Here is a 16,264-nt window from a genome sequence, read left to right as displayed (position 1 = left end):
TAGCATAATCTCTAAATGTAAAAAATACATCAGATAATTAAATCAATTTAGAATGTCATGTGATCAAAACTAAACAAATGTGCATATTTCTCTATTTTTTTCCTCCACGTGGTCGACAGGGGATGCTGTTTGCACAGTTTTAACACCTTGGCCCTCTTGACTCCTTTCTTTCTGCCAGTGAAGGTCTTTCAAGGTTATGATGATGCACCACTTCAATCTGCAGGGTTTGATTGTTTTGGGCAATCATGACATAATCCAACTGTGAGCCCATCCACACTGGGAAGGAATTTGGCAACGGGAGCACAGCAGATCCTGTTTGGTTAATTTGCATTTGCAGATGGAGAAATATATTGGGATGAGAAGCAGCAGAGAGGACGAGGATGGGAGATGGAGCGAGGATTTCATGGGATGCCATAACGCCACGTTCCCTCTGAATATATTTACATGAAAGCAGAAGAATTTTTGCCGTATTCTGGCGTGGCAGGTGGAACGCATGCCAATGAATACAGAAGAACAGCGATGGTGAAACAAAAGGCTGTAATGTTACCACTTCACCCAATAGCACAATTAAAAGAAGATTCATTTATGCAAAGTGCCAGTTTTTATGTTGGGTATCACTTTCCAGCATAATTAAAATGAAGAGTCCTTAAAATCCATGGAACGAACTGGTCAGCTGTGTACAATTTATCCATAAATTACCTTAGATCACTCTTCAAACGTTCACTTTTACATGTTTATTTTTGTGGAATCCAGTTTAAACGGTAAACTGAAATAAATACTCGGTGGTGCTGAAAACGCACGCCTTTCACAACAACAAATCAAAGAGCAGAGACTTATTCCAGAGATGAATAGATGAATGAATCGGTTGATGACAGCACAGCAGAGAACGGCAGCAGGAGAGATGGATGAGCCTGAAGAAGTAGGTAAAAAACAAGAAAGCATCAAGGGATCAGGAGAGGTTTTGATCAGTTTTGACGAGCCACTTTCACTGCATGAAGATGGAAGTGTCTTTTGGGGAATTGGCAGGAAGTCCAGAATGTTGAAATGAAATAGAAAAACAGTTCAGTTTTCTATATATAGATATTTCTTTCCTATTCTGGGTTAGACGAACATGATCAACTCAAGAGTATTTTTAAACATGTTATTTTTTATTCATTTTTGTGTTGCTCCTGCATCTTTGTTTGTGTTTTCTGTTTGGCAAAACAGACAAATTTCACACCCTATGAAATTGCTACCTATTAAAAAAAAATCCCAAAGAGATTGCTTGCTGCACAAAATACATGAGATTTAGTTCAACACCAGTTCTGAAAAAGATGGGACATTATGTAAAATGCCAATTAAAATAGGATTAAATCATTTACAAAACTCTTGAACCAATATTTTACTCACAGTAGAAGATATTAGGGTAGAAAGGAGAGGGTCCACCCAGCCTGTTATCAATACACGGTTCAAAAACCTGCCTCTCTAATGATATAGGGGTGCACTGGGCAGTTTACACAGCTAGAAAGGTGCTATAAATGCACACTGACAGGTTTTAGAACAACTTATCCAACAAATGAGACCCAGGATTGTTGAACAGACATAATCCTACATCAAACCAGAATGGGACAAGATTCCCTGCAAAACCTCCAACATCTGGTCTCCTCAGATCCTGGACATTTACAGACTGTTGGTAAAAGAGAGAGGTGCTTAGCTGTGGTGAGAACATGAACATGCAACAATTTTTGAAAACTGTCATAACTGCCATAACGTTAAAATTAATAATAACAACAATAAAAATATGATCAGCACAAGACCAGAGCCTGGCTACGAGGTCCCATCACACTGCATCATGAACGTTGGGACCAACTCGCCATGCAGGAGATGTGGAAAACATGACAAGACCATCAACCACATCATCTCAGGCTACACAGAATTAACAAAAACTGAGACTAACCCGAGGCATGATGAGGCAGCAGCATATCTGCACAGGAAGATCTGCAGAGAATTCAAGATCAAAACGAGAGAAAAATTCAAGGATTCAAGGATTCAAGGTTCTTTATTTGTCATTTGCACCCCATGTGGTACACATGCTGGAACGAGTATGTGTACACAGGGTCCCAGTTCTGAAAATGGTATGGATATCAGCCACAGCCAGTCATAGAAAGTCAAGATGTCACCATCCTTTGGGACATGCCAATCCAGACAGACCAACGAACCAGACACTTCATCAAGAACAAGACATGCATGCTAACTAACATGGCAACACCACCTGAAAGAAACACCTCTGTGAGACTCTCAAAGTATAAAGATCTGAAAAATGAGATAAGCAGGATGTGGAACGACATAACCAAAACAATACTTGTGGTCATGGGAGCTCTAGGACTCATAAAGAAAGGACTGAAGAGATTCCCCAACAGGATCCCAGGAAACATCAACATCCAAGAGATCCAGAAGATCAGCCAACATATTATGGAGAGCATTACAGTATATTATGGTTTGTTATCTGGGTGTCCAAATACTTCTTTAAAAAGTCTTCAGTTGATCCAAAATGCTGCTGCCAGAGTCTTAACTGGAGCTACTGGGAGAGATAATCTCTCTCCCATTTTAGCTTCTCTCCAATGGCTCACTGTCAAATCCAGAATTTAATTCAAAATCTTACTTCTAACCTACAAAGCTCTCAACAACCTAGCTCCATCTTCTATTACAGATCTTATTGTTCCATATTTTACTAACAGAGCACTTCGCTCTCAGACTGCAGGCTTACTTGTGGTTCCTAGAGTTTCCAAAAGTAGAATGGGAGGAAAATCTTCCAGTTATCAGGCTCCTCTCTTGTGGAACCAACTTCCAGTTTCTGTCTGTGAGGCTGACACGTTGTCCAGTTTCAAGACGTTCCTTTTTGATAAATCCTATAGTTAGGGTTGGCTTGTCATAAGCTTAGACTACTGGAGGACAAACTGACCTCATTTCCATAAATTAATTGTTTAGTTTGATTCTATTTCTATCTCAACATGTGATTCTTGACCTGCCATTGTGTATCTGTTCTTACCAAACCCAGCCGGTCGAAGCAGATGGAGCTTGTCCTGAGCTGGTTCTGCTAAAGGTTTCTTCCTCATGAGGGAGTCTTTCCTTTCCCCTGTCACCTTCATGCTTGTTCAAGATGAAAGTTTTGTGATGGAGTTAAACTCAAAGCAGTCTGCTCCTCAGATAAATAATGTTAAATTATTATTTTTATATATGAATGTTTCTGTTCAGCGCCCTGAGACGACTTCTGTTCTGACTTGGTGCTTTATAAATAAACTGAATGATTCCTAAAGTACCATCTCCCCTTCAGAGCCTTAGGAATACAATTTGGTCCAGGATCTAAATTCAATTAATTGAATGTCAACAGAAACAAGCATGAAGAAAACATAACAATGATGATAATGATGATCATGATGATGATGATGATGATAAAATAATAATATAATGATTATTATTATATTATTATTATAGGGGGAGTGTTGTGCAGAGGCTAGAAAGGGTGGACCTGTGATCAGAGGGTTGCCGGTCAACGCCCCGGTTCAACTCCTCGGGCCGACAACATCAAAATGTGGGTGGAAAAGGTGAAACGCCCACACCTGTCTCCACCCTCATTTGCCCCACTCTGGGCCCTTGAGCAAGGCCCTTACCCCCCACCACCTGCTCCCAGGCAGCCCACTGCTTCACATGTACAACGAGAAAAAGGCAGAAAATTAATTTCCCCATTGGGGATTAAAAGAGTACAATAAAAAAAATAAAAAAAACATGATGATAATTATTAACGGTACAGTTTTTTATTGTAATCATTTAATATGTTGACTGTGTCCTAATGTGGATAAAATGCAGACTTATGAGATTTGCAAATCATCGTAATCTGTTTTTATTTACATTTTCCACGGTAACCAAACTTTCACAGAACTGAGGCGGTAGAATTTATTTTCATGAAGAATAAAATCTGTGAGAATATTTTACCTATAAGCAGTAAATCTTTACAGCTTCTTGTCAGATATGGAGAGGATTACAAGCACAGTGCTGCTGGGGAAGGATGAATTGGATTTGAAGAAGCTGGAGCAGAAAAGTGTCTTTGTATTTTATCTGCTTTTTAACGGAGCTTTCATAAACGGCAACAGAAAAACAAAAATACCGTGTCGGAGCTTTGATGTGGACTCAAATGTCCTAGCACATATTTCTGATCCAGAACAGACGAGATAAATATTAACTGATTTGTACTGATTAATCAGCGTTGGATCGACAGACGGTCACACGTAACAGGACACTTAGAACAAAAACAATCCTTGAAATAATGAATGATCAAGGACATCAGCTTCAGTGAAAAGATTCAATCTATTCACGGAAGTATTTTAAATACAAAGTATATATATATATATATATATAAGATTTAAAGTAAATCCAGAAATTCATTGGCAGTGGTCAAAAAAAGAGTCTTAACTGTCAATACGAACTAGATTGTACTAAATAAGAGGTTTCCATCATGGCAGTGGAAGTTAGTGGGTGGTATGAAGTGGGAGCTGCCAGTTGCCTCCTATTTATAGACTAGTTAATATAATCTTGTACATTTTGTACAATAACATTTGCACAGAACAACAATCTCTATCCAGACTCAGTTTAGAGCAGGGGTCACTAAACTCTTGGAGACTGAGAGTCAGAGGTACCGAGTGACACGAAGGGTTACGTTGTTTGATACAAACGTGTTTGCACGACTCGCCTAAATAATAATACATTTCAATATATGTGAATAAATTATTGCATGAATACATGTTAATGTTAAGGACTCCTCACAATAATTATCAATAATATTTTACAAGAGGCGGGCAGCACGGTGGCGCAACTGGTAGAGCTGCTGCCTCTCAGCGAGCAGGTCCTTGGTTCAAATCCCGGTCCAGAAAGGCTTTCTCCGTGCTGCGTGGGTTTTCTCCGGGTACTCCGGTTTCCTCCCAAAGACCAAAAACATGCATGTTAGGCTGATCGGTAACTCAAATTGTCCCTAGGTGTGAGTGAGAGAGTGAATGGTTGTTTGTCTCATTTGTCTCTATGTGTCCCTGTGATGGACTGGAGACCCGTCCAGGGTGTACCCCGCCCCTCGCACAGTGATTGCTGGACATGGGCACCGGCGACCCCCGTGACCCAAAATGGAATAAGCGGGTAAAGAAAATGGATGGATGGTATGTTGGGCTGATTGGTAACTTTAAATTGTCCTTAGGTGTAAGTTAGAGAGTGAATGGTTGTTTATTTCTTCTTCTTTCAGCTTTTCCCTCTTCAGAGTCTCCTCAGCGAGTCATCCTCCTCCACCTCACTCTGTCCTCACTCCAACTACCTTCGTGTCCTCTCTAACTGCATCCTTACATCTCCTCTTTGTCTTTTTCCTGGCAGCTGCATTTCTAACATCCTTCTACCAATATACCCACCGTCCCTCCTCTGGACATGTCCAAACCATCTCAGTCTGGCCTCTCTGCAGTTGTTCAACCTGTGCTGTACCTCTGATGATCTCATTCCTAATCTTATCCATCCTTGTCTCTCCTAAGAAGAACCTCAGCATCTTCATTTCTGCCACTTCCAGTTCTGTCTCCTGTTTTTTTGTCCATGTTTCTGTCTCCAGACCATACAACATAGCTGGTCTCACCACTGTCTTGTAAACTTTTCCTTTGACCTTTTCTGACACCCTTTTGTTGCAAATCACTCCTGAAACTTTTCTCCATCCACTCCATCCTGCCTGGACTCTCTTCTTCTCCTCTTTGTCTGTTTTCCTGGACAGTGGACCCCAAGTCCTTGAAGTCCTGCACCTTTGTGACCTCTGCTCCTAGTAGCCTCACTGTTCCATGGACCTCCATCTCATTCACACACATGTACTCTGTCTTACTAAGGTTGACTTTCATTCCTCTTCTTTCAAGTGCATGTCTCCACCTCTCCAAGTTCTCTTCCACCTGTTCCCTGTTATCAACACAGATCACAATGTCATCTGCAAACATCATAGTCCACGGGGATTCCTGCCTGACCTCATCTGTTAGTCTGTCCATCACCAGAGCAAACAAGAAGGGACTCAGAGCCGATCCTTGATGCACTCCCACCTCCACTTTGAAGCTATCTGTCACTCCTACAGCACATCTGCATTTAATGGTGTTTTCTTTTTTATAATTCTTGACAATTACTAATAGATGTCAAGGAATTTCTTCCATCTTAATCAAAGTAGCGCCTACTTTATAGTATCCACTGTTGTTCACGTTCTAATATGATTCTCATATTTTATATTATTGGTTTGTTTACAGAACGCAATATACATAATTAATTTGTAAGGCATGCGATCTGAAGACAGCTGTTGTCTGTTGAAGCGCTATAAACACACTGGAGACTTAAAAATATTTTATTGTCTGCTGTTTGCACACATGGGAATACAATACAAATGTAAAATGTTATAAATAAGCCTTTCAAATATCATTTGATGATGCAAACTCAAATTTTAAGGAACAAATATATCTTTGAAATAATAATTTAGAAGGAAAATATTAGTGGACTATTGGAAATTTGTTGCTCGTATTTAATTATCCTCTCATTTTTATTTAATTGGCTGATAAGTGCTTGAAAGGATATATATATATATATATATATATATATATATAATGGATCCAATATTGTTGTTTTATTGTGTTTTATACATGGGCAGTCCAGCTGGAGGAAAGAAGAATGTAAATAAAATCACAACTTGATACGGCAACTGAAAATCATATTGGTTGAGCTTGAAGGCAGACATAAATTATCCACCCCACACTCATATTTTATTTATAATTCTATTTCTGTCATGTGTTTGTAATGTGAACTTGTATGTAGCGCATGAGTAAAAAAAATCACTGTTCCTTTCACATCCTTTCTTTCCCTTTCACGCTCTGGTAGAAAACCCATTTTAATGAAAGTCTGAGTGAGAAACAGCTAAATCAGACGTCAAGGTGCATTTGCTTTATGTGATATTATTTATGTGTCTTTAACACTTTTATCTTTGAGTGTAACTGATAAACATTATGAGCAGGAGTCCATTCATTTACTTCTCTGTTAATGACTGATTTTTGCATTAGTCAGTCACTGAGTCACAAGTCGTCGGTGGAGGAGAAAGTGATGTTCTGAACAGGCAAGGTATATTGTGATGCTATAAGAGCGGTGTTAGTGGTGACCAGTTACTGTCCAGGTCCAATCCTGATGGATATTTCCCTGCAGGCTCTTTGTCTCTGGAGGTGAAGCATCCGTTCTAATGGCTCCTTCATTATTCTCAATGGGTTCATTAGAAAGACAAAAAAAAAAAATGTTGCTCAATAACTAATCTACAGGTGTGGATACATTTGTTTGTACCTTTTTGAAGACTAAAAATAAAAAGATCACTAAAATAACTTGAAACTTATTGAAGTAATACTTAGGGGAAAAAGACTGAAAATATACTAATGAAAATCAGTCAAATTTATATCAAACTATTTTAAACTAATGAAACTGGTCGTTGTGGGTAAGTAGGTTTATTTGGGGACGCGGTAACCAGGGCCTGAAGAATCTGTGGATGACAGTGAGAGGTGAGCTCAAGTAATTTATGCAGGATTGTGTCGTAACGAGTGATGAATCTCTTCTTGGTGTGGTCTTGTTTCCAGGTTTGGGAGGTAGAAGAAAAGACCTCAGGTACTCAATGAATTAATTCCAGGTCAGGTTGAGGTCCAGATGCCGAGAGTGTGAAGGTAGGCACGCTGGCTAAGGCGGCTGAGTGAAGATATTGTTTCTTTGTTTGATACAGGTGCAGCTGACATCCAAACAGGTGGGGGGGTTCTCTGGAGAAGACGAGGGACAGGAACATCCAAGCAGCCATCAAGAAAGCTGCAGATAAGAGATAAGTAACACCAAGTGGCAATCAACAATCCAGCAAAGAGTCATGGTTTTACTCGGTCTTAAGTAGTGTTGTAATCAGCTGTCATGGATGACAGCAGAGACTAACAAGCACCGCCCATCAACAGCATGGACATGGAAAAGGAAACAGAGGGAGCCAGAACCACTGATACCAAATGGCACTTTGCCATTGTCTCAACTCTCATTTGTTCTTCACCACACTGCACTAGTTAAGGGCCTGCTCACTACTGGTACCCACCCCCACTCTGCCCAGTTCATACCATCTTGTTTGTGGTTCCAAGCGAGCTGCTCTGAGGTGACGATTTTGACGTAAGCAGACAGCCGTCAGAGCTACGTCACTGGATGACCAACCCAGTTAGTTAGTTTTTTCTAGTTCTCTAGTTTCTAGTTCGGTATGGAAGCAACAAAACTAGTCAGATGGACCAATGACGAGGTCCAGACCCTTCTGTCTTTATTAGCAGATCAGAGGATTCAGGGCAAGCTGGACAGTGCTACAAGAAACGAGTGAATTTACAGCGAGATAGCTGCAATGCTGGAACAGCATGGCTACGCATGGACCTTTAAGCAGTGTCAGAATAAACAAACAAACAAAAAAAAAAAATTCAGATTACGTTTATGATGTTTGCCCATTTTTGCATTGACGATCCCGCCCACAGAGTGGGTAGACAAGTCACAGAGGCAAATCGCCTACACCTGAGAAGAACCGCTAAGACGAGAACCGACTCTTGTCGTACTTATCCATGGCAAAGCGACTTAACAGTCTTGACAAAACAATGGTACTCCTAAAAAAGACTGAAACTATTTGACTCACAAGGACACGTTAAACTAAGATGTGTCCTGTAATTAGCATCACAGGTGTCTTCAGTCTTCTAATCAGTCAGTCTGCCCATTTAAAGGGTGACAAGTAGTCACAGAGCTGTTTGGTGTTTATGGTGTGTACCACACTGGACATGGACCACAGAAAGCTGAGGACAGAGTGTCTCGGGAGCTTAGAAATAAACATACTGACAACATGTTAAAGATAAAGGCTTCCCTACGACTACATCTGCACAGATTATTCTAATGTTTTGGTCCATAGGATTGGAGACAATCTCCCTGTTGTCCACAAGAGGACAAAGGATGACAAACTGAAAAGACAGCTAATATAAATGGTAACTAAAGAGTCCAAAATAACTTTCAAAGACATTAGAGGTGAACTCTGAGATCAAGGTTCATATCAGATCTCATAGACAGCCTGTTTGGGACAAAGTGGACTTCGATGATCTAAAAAAGCCGTTTGCCAAAAGTCATAGAAGCCACTGGGAGAAGGACCTTTGGACAAATGAGACAAAACTTGAGTTTTTTGGCAACAAGTCCCATCTGTGTTCAAAATATGGGTCTGTCTCAGAAAGTTTATTTCAAGTTATTTCATTGAACATTGTAGGTTTGTCTTTTTTAACAAAAGCGTACAAACAAAATATATTTGCTTCTGTGTCTTAAATGTCCTAATCTTATTAACGCAAAACAGGAAATAGGAGGAGCATTGCTGTACCTGTAGAGCTGCTCTAAGTATTTTCTTGGAAAGCAGGTGCAGAAACCCACACAATGGGTCTGAACAGGGTTTCTTCATGCCATGGTAGCTTGCATTGAAGCGTGATAAATTACAGGTCATCAAGGTGATAAAGCACAGAGCTTGAAATGGGATTGTGCCTGTAAGGCGGTGCACCAGGCAGCCCACATGTGAACTGATAGATGTTAGTGCCTGAGCAGTCTGGATAAGAGAGATACGTGTTGGGGGGGCATGTCTGCACCCATGGCAATGCAAACAGAAAGTATCCACTTACTGAGTGAACGCTGCTACCTCTCCTCAGCTGAATAGCTATGGCATCTATGTTGCATTTACCAAATGAACAAAACACACACAAGGCGCTGACACAAGTGGATGGTTTTTGAGAGGGATGAGCTTTTTCTTTTCACTGGCAGGCTGATCTTGTTCCAGCCTTTGCTTGTTCCAGTGTCTGCACTCATGTAAATCTACAACCGGAGGCGTCAGGTTTGTCAGGTCATGTAAGAACTCACTGCGGGGTTTGTATGGGCACTCAAAAAACAGACAAGGTTGTTGGTGCAGCCAATATAAGGATTACAAGAATGTATTTTAAAGCATTTAAATGACGTTTGCATTACAACCCCACATGGTACTTTTTGACTCATTACGAAATTAGTCTTTTTTTCTAGTAGAAACATTATGTTCCTAGCACCTTGCAGATGTTGGACACACGGTGCACTAAGATTCATAACTGGCTGTAACTATACCCATCACTGCACTCTGTATTCACTGGTTAACTGGTCATCATTAACTTCACGCAGACTCTCTCACTGGTACATTTTCATCTTTAAATCACTTCTCGGTCTGCTGCCTTCATACATCTCCTCCTACATGTCTTCTCGTCAGTGCAGCTACATGACATTGTTACCTGCAGTGTATCCTCAATGCAGACAGAACTTGGCAAAAAGGCCTTCTCCCACTCTGCTCCTGTTTCCTGGAAAACCCTGCAAAAAGATCTGAAGTTGTTGACTTTGACCACTCTAAGGGATTTCAAACATCTGCTAAGTTCCTGGCAAAAACCAACACACATGTTCCTGCTTTTAGTATTTATATTGCTTTACAATGTAGCTGTTTTTGTTTCGCTTTTAGTTAATTTATTTTGTTTACTTTTCATTTTATATGCTTCTATATGATTGTCTATAGTTGTCTGTACCTCATCTGTATTATTTGTTTAAAACAGGTCTCTCTTGTAAATTAGTCCTCGAGGCTCAATGAGACTGTATAAATAAAGGTTGAATGAATGTATTCCCTGATCATTTATATCTATATACAAGAAGAAGGAGAGTTTCCAAGACACAAACTAAGCTATCATGAAGGTTTCCCACATTTTGTTCATCACAAGTGATGAGCCAATGTCCGCCATAGCATAAAAGGGAATGTTTGCGGTTTATAAAATTAGTTTTTCAAGTGTCCTGATGCTGCTCAATAATCCAGGCAGATAAATCTAGCAAAATTAAGTCAGGGCCTCTGGACGGATTATTCTTTGGTGAAATGTTTAATCTTTTATCCAAAATACTTTTTCAGTCTGAAGAGCTGCAATAAACTGTCTTATGAACAGAATCTTCTCAGAGTCAATCAACCAGTTTGTTGGTGACAGCCAAAACTAGCTGTTCACATACAAAAAGGAGGGCCATCAACCTAACAATGCCTTGATGGTCGCTTGCTATTCACAGAGGGTTGAGTGATACAGTAACAGCATTGTAAGAAGGGGACAATTGGACACGAAGGCCTCTGCCCCTGTTTAATGATGGACAGATTCTTCCTTAACTCCTCTCTCAAACCATCGTTCCTCTCTGTCCAGGATGTGAACATCTTCATCCCTGAAAGAGTGACCTCTGACCTGGAGATGAGTGTAGACCGCAGAGTCCTGGCCTGATGATGTTGATCTTCTGTGCTGGTCCATCCTTTTGGCCAGTGGCTGTTTAGTTTCCTGGATGTAAGACGGATCACCCTCCTGACACTGAACAGCATACACAATATTATTCCATTTGTGCCGGGGGACTGGATCTTTGGGATGAACCAGTCTTTGTCGTAATGTATTTTGGGGTTTAAAAGCCACTGGGATGTTATGTTTAGAAAATAAATGTCTCAGTTTCTTTGATACTCCCTCAACATACAGAATGACCACTGGTCTGGGTCTGGGTTCCTCCTTTTCACCTGTTGGCTGACTGGAGTCCTGTTTGGGTTTCTTCTCTGCTTTCAGGAAGGCCCAGTTAGGATATCCACATTGCTCCATTGCTACATATACTTCACATATGGGGGGTGGTGGTGGTTATAGACAGAAACATGGGTGTGCTATGAGGTCCCCCAGTTTCTCCACACTTGTACATGGAGGAGGTAGAAAAGAGTCTTGGCGTCCTTTTCAGGGACACCACCAAGTCATTGGTTCAGGTATGTCGATGACACCTGGATTCAAATTAAATCTCAGGAAGTCCAACGTTTCACTGACCACATCAACTCTGTGGATAAATACATCAAGTTCACACGAGAAGACGTAATGACAAACAGGGTTGACTCCAACAGCTGATGCTAATGTTGACGCAACAATCTGACACAGTTAGCACTTTTGTGTTGGGGATAACTGTCAGCTATGAAAACAACACATTTTTACATAATAATTGTAAAGTTGACAGATTTAAAGATATTTTTGTGTTTTTAGGTCCAGCGGGCTGTGGAGTCTATATTGTATTTAATTGGCTCTGAAAGTTAATCAATTGTATGGGGTACATGAGAAGATATTTTTCTGACAGACTAACAAAGTTGTTTGAAGATCCATTTTTAAATAAAGGTCTGTTAATGCTTAGAATATGGGTTGGTGATCAGACGAGTGGTTATTTTTGTGTTTTTTAATGTCAGCTGGTTGTGGCAGCCATCTTGATCTGGGTTTACTTTAAAAAAGTAATTAGATGTAAAGTCAATGGTTACTTCCTGAGAATTTCAATAACATTCACCTTCAACCCTTCAAGCCGCTCATGGTATATGTAAAACCACTCAAAGTACAAAGCCACAGAAGATTATAATCATTCTTCGACAAGGTCAGCAATTAAATCCTAATTGTTTTCCGAACCCCATTCAATGGAGCTCACAGAAGACAAACATGGCAGGCTGAAATGAGTTTACTTTGCTCAACAAAGAACATAAAAGCAGGCTATTTACAGGTAATTAACATAGTAATTTTCTTTAGCGACTAATAATTGGTAGAGCAGAAATTATGCAAATGCAGAACCTCTCTGCTTCCTTTTCCTGAAACAATTGCCTTTGTAGCCAACCTGCCCACTCAGTTGAACACACACAGACACACTTTTCTTGAGGATGTATTGATTCCTCATGGCTCACTTATGGACATGCACAGCCATGAAAATAAGTAAATCCATCTTCAGTCAGTCCCTGCTGCACAGAGTGTCGTCCGCAGGGGAAGAGGGCACAGTCAGGTCTAATTTCCTTGTCTTTGTTAAGGATTACCATCATATTGCACGGAATCAAACGCACGGAGCGCGGGGACTTAGACACATTCAGGGAGCTCGCTAGCAGAGAGAATCCAATAACTGAATAAATGTATCCGTGGTGGTTTAATTAAAAGGTGCAGCTGGAGTGGAACAAAGCAACTCGATGGGATATAAACACTCAAACAAAGAGGCAAGACAAGAGAGAGCAGTCTCAATTACCGGTAGATATGAAGAAATCACGGAAAAGAGCAGAGCGCACGGGCGTTTACATATTTTATATTTTAATTCTACGTTTTTCTAAAATCCTCGCGTCATCTCTTAATTACACATTACAGCATATGCGGGTGTCATACAACTGAGACTGAATGACTTTAGTGATTGTTAGGAAGTGGTTTCCTGCTGAAATAACGTGCACAGGGCCGTCACAGGGACCCTGTCTGAGGTCTCACAGAGACAGGACGGGGTTGTTCAGTGTCTTAGTGCTGAGTCAGCAAACTGTTGTTTCTACTGTTTACAGTTGGACTAATTTAAACATTCAATTCAATTCAGTTTATGAATATAGCACCAAGTCGCAACAGAAGTCGTCTCAGGGCTCTGAACAGAAACATTCACATACAAAGTAAATTATAAATGCAGATGAGTAATTTTATCTATTTAAGGATGGGAGGAAGCCAGCAGATGTGTTGAATCTTCATTTTATTGCAGTCTCCCATCCTGAGCAAGCACAAAGGCAACAGTGGAAAGGAAAAACTCCCTCATAACAGGAAGAAACCTCCAGCAGAACCAAGCTCAAGACAAGCGGCCCTGTGCTTCGACCAGCTGGGTTTGAGAGGACAGGAAGGAGGAACGGACACACAATGGCAGGTCCAGAATGGACTTTTTTCCAGACAGGTAGGCAGACAGCAGACCTTCAACAAATCTGATGTTCACCTCAAACACATATTTCTGTACACACATTAAAGTCGAGGTTGTTCTCTACCCACTCTGTGGCAGCGTCAAACATCTCCATGATAAACAAGGAGTCCAGAGCGTCCACTATTGTTGCTCCTTTTAAACTTCCAAATAGATTGCTGACCTTGCTTTGAGACTGGTCTGAGCTCATTTGAACACCACGCCTAACGCTGATAGCTGCATGCTTCATCAGCCGTTTGCTTTTATCCCTTCTCTCTCTGGTTTCGGGGTCTACAGGACCTATCACCGCCCAGTCGCCCCCGGCAAGCGGTGATCGTTGATTCAATTCAATTCAATTCAAAAATACTTTATTAATCCCAGAGGGAAATTATTTGTTGTTGTAACTCATTATCCTCATTTCATTAAGAGATGTTATAGATACTGATGGCTGTAGACAGGAAGGATCTCTTGTAAAGGTCCATCCCACAGTGGATCCTAAGAAACTGGCTGCAGATGCCGTCTGATTCGTCCACCCAGACTTGGCTGGCCTCTCGGTTCCCCTTGGGCTGTAGGACCGCCCAAATGCTGGGCAGAACTCCTCCCAGAGCGATGGCCACTCCTCCCAGCAGTCTGCCGAGCTCCTCGTCACTGCGGACAGCCAACTGTAGGTTCAGAGGGACGATCCGGTCCTTCCGCTGTCACGAGCCGTGTTTCCTGCTAGTTCCAGGATCTCAGTGGTCAGGCACTCAAGCACAGCTGGCAGGTAGATGAGAATGCGTCCACAGAACATCCTTTTCAACTCACTTGAGATTTGGGGCTGTAGTTGAGATGTTAATCAGCTGCTGTTGGTTGTAGAAAACAGCCTTGTTGCCATATCCTGATGCATGCTCAATAATCCAGGTAGAAAAATCTAAAAAAGTTAAATCTGGTCCTCTGGACATTAAAAAAAAAAAAAAAAAAAACAAAAAAATAAAAATACACAAAAATGTAGAAACGTTTCGTCTCTCATCCGAGAGACTTCCTCAGTCTGAGGAGCTGTATTCAGCTCAGTCTCTTTGAGCATGTGATCAGCTGGTTTTGGTTGTCAGCAGCAAAACTGGTTGATCCACCCTGAGACGGTGCTATTTAAGAGACTGAGCTGAATACAGCTCCTCAGACTGAGGAAGTCTCTCGGATGAGAGACGAAACGTTTCTACATTTTTTTGTTGATTTGCTTTGTTTTGTTTTTTTTTGTTTTTTTTTGAATGTCCAGAGGACCAGATTTAACTTTTTTAGACTTGTTGCCATAGTTACGCATCATAACAAATGTCCAAAACCAAAAAAGTTTCAGTAAAAATCCTTCCAGCTGCACAGCATCTGATACCAGAGGAAACAATCATCCAAAAAAATGTGATTTACATCCAGAAAAACAGGAATTAAAGTTTCCAAAAGCAAAATCTCAAAATGAAAGTAACAGAGCTGCTCCAACATGCAGCCGCCTTGAGCGGCGCAATTATGATGGCAGTTAAATTATTCTCAGACGTCATTTGCAAGTTGACTCTTAGTTAAAATTTCTGCTTTAATCACTCCGAGGTGCTCAAGCACCCTCACATTTGAACTCCGCACCCCTGAAAAATAAAGAGGCTATCATTAGGATTTTGTAAGGAAGCTCAGTTCTCAAACGTTAATTTCGCCAAAATATTGAATACATTTGAAATAAATATGGAATAAATGATGACACTCTTAAACGGGTCAGTAAAAGCTATGATTCTTTTTTTCCACGAGTCGGATCCTCTGCACCACCTGTCAATCAATCCAGTACTCTCGTCATCAACTGACCAATCAGCGACCTCAGTTTGTCCCGAAGTGAAGCGTCCCTTACCAGCAGGAGCTGGAGGGATGGTGGGAGGGGACTTGAGAGAAGTGGAGCGCTACATCTGTAGCATCTTAGCTAGTGTGTCTGTATTGTGCGCTGCAATACAGTTGTCAGCAGTTGTCGACTGGAGGTGGTGGGGGGCGGGGTGGTTAGGATACATGGAGCGTGCTCTGTTCACACAAGGAGAGCTGTTGGTCAGGCTACTTCTTGTTGTTCTCTAAAATAGTTATTGAATCAATTGTTTACTTATGTAGCTAAACATAGATGTAAACAACCCGTTAAAATACACCAGAATGCAGGAAATGGCATCTACTTTTTTCAAAAATTTCAATGGGAGGATACCCAGAACCCCCACCAGTGTGTCCGCCCCACATTACAAATGCTTCTGATGCCAATGGCCACTGTGTTCCTCAATCCAAGAGTCATTATCAGCACTGGGGGGCTAAGCATCCCTAAAGGGCAGATTCTAGCATTGCCCCTGCTACGGCTTTTAAATTTTAGGTTCAGTTTAATTAAATTCAGCTGCTGTTTTACAGATTTTAGCATTAGCATATGTTTTGCTTGAATCAGCTGTTTTAATTTAAGCTGTAGCTT

The sequence above is a fragment of the Nematolebias whitei genome, chromosome 4, assembly GCF_014905685.2.
Source record: "Nematolebias whitei isolate Nwh7 chromosome 4, NemWhi1, whole genome shotgun sequence".
In the NCBI taxonomy this organism is placed as follows: domain Eukaryota; kingdom Metazoa; phylum Chordata; class Actinopteri; order Cyprinodontiformes; family Rivulidae; genus Nematolebias; species Nematolebias whitei.
The sequence above is the reverse complement of the archived record's forward strand: the minus strand, read 5'-3'. Positions refer to the sequence as shown.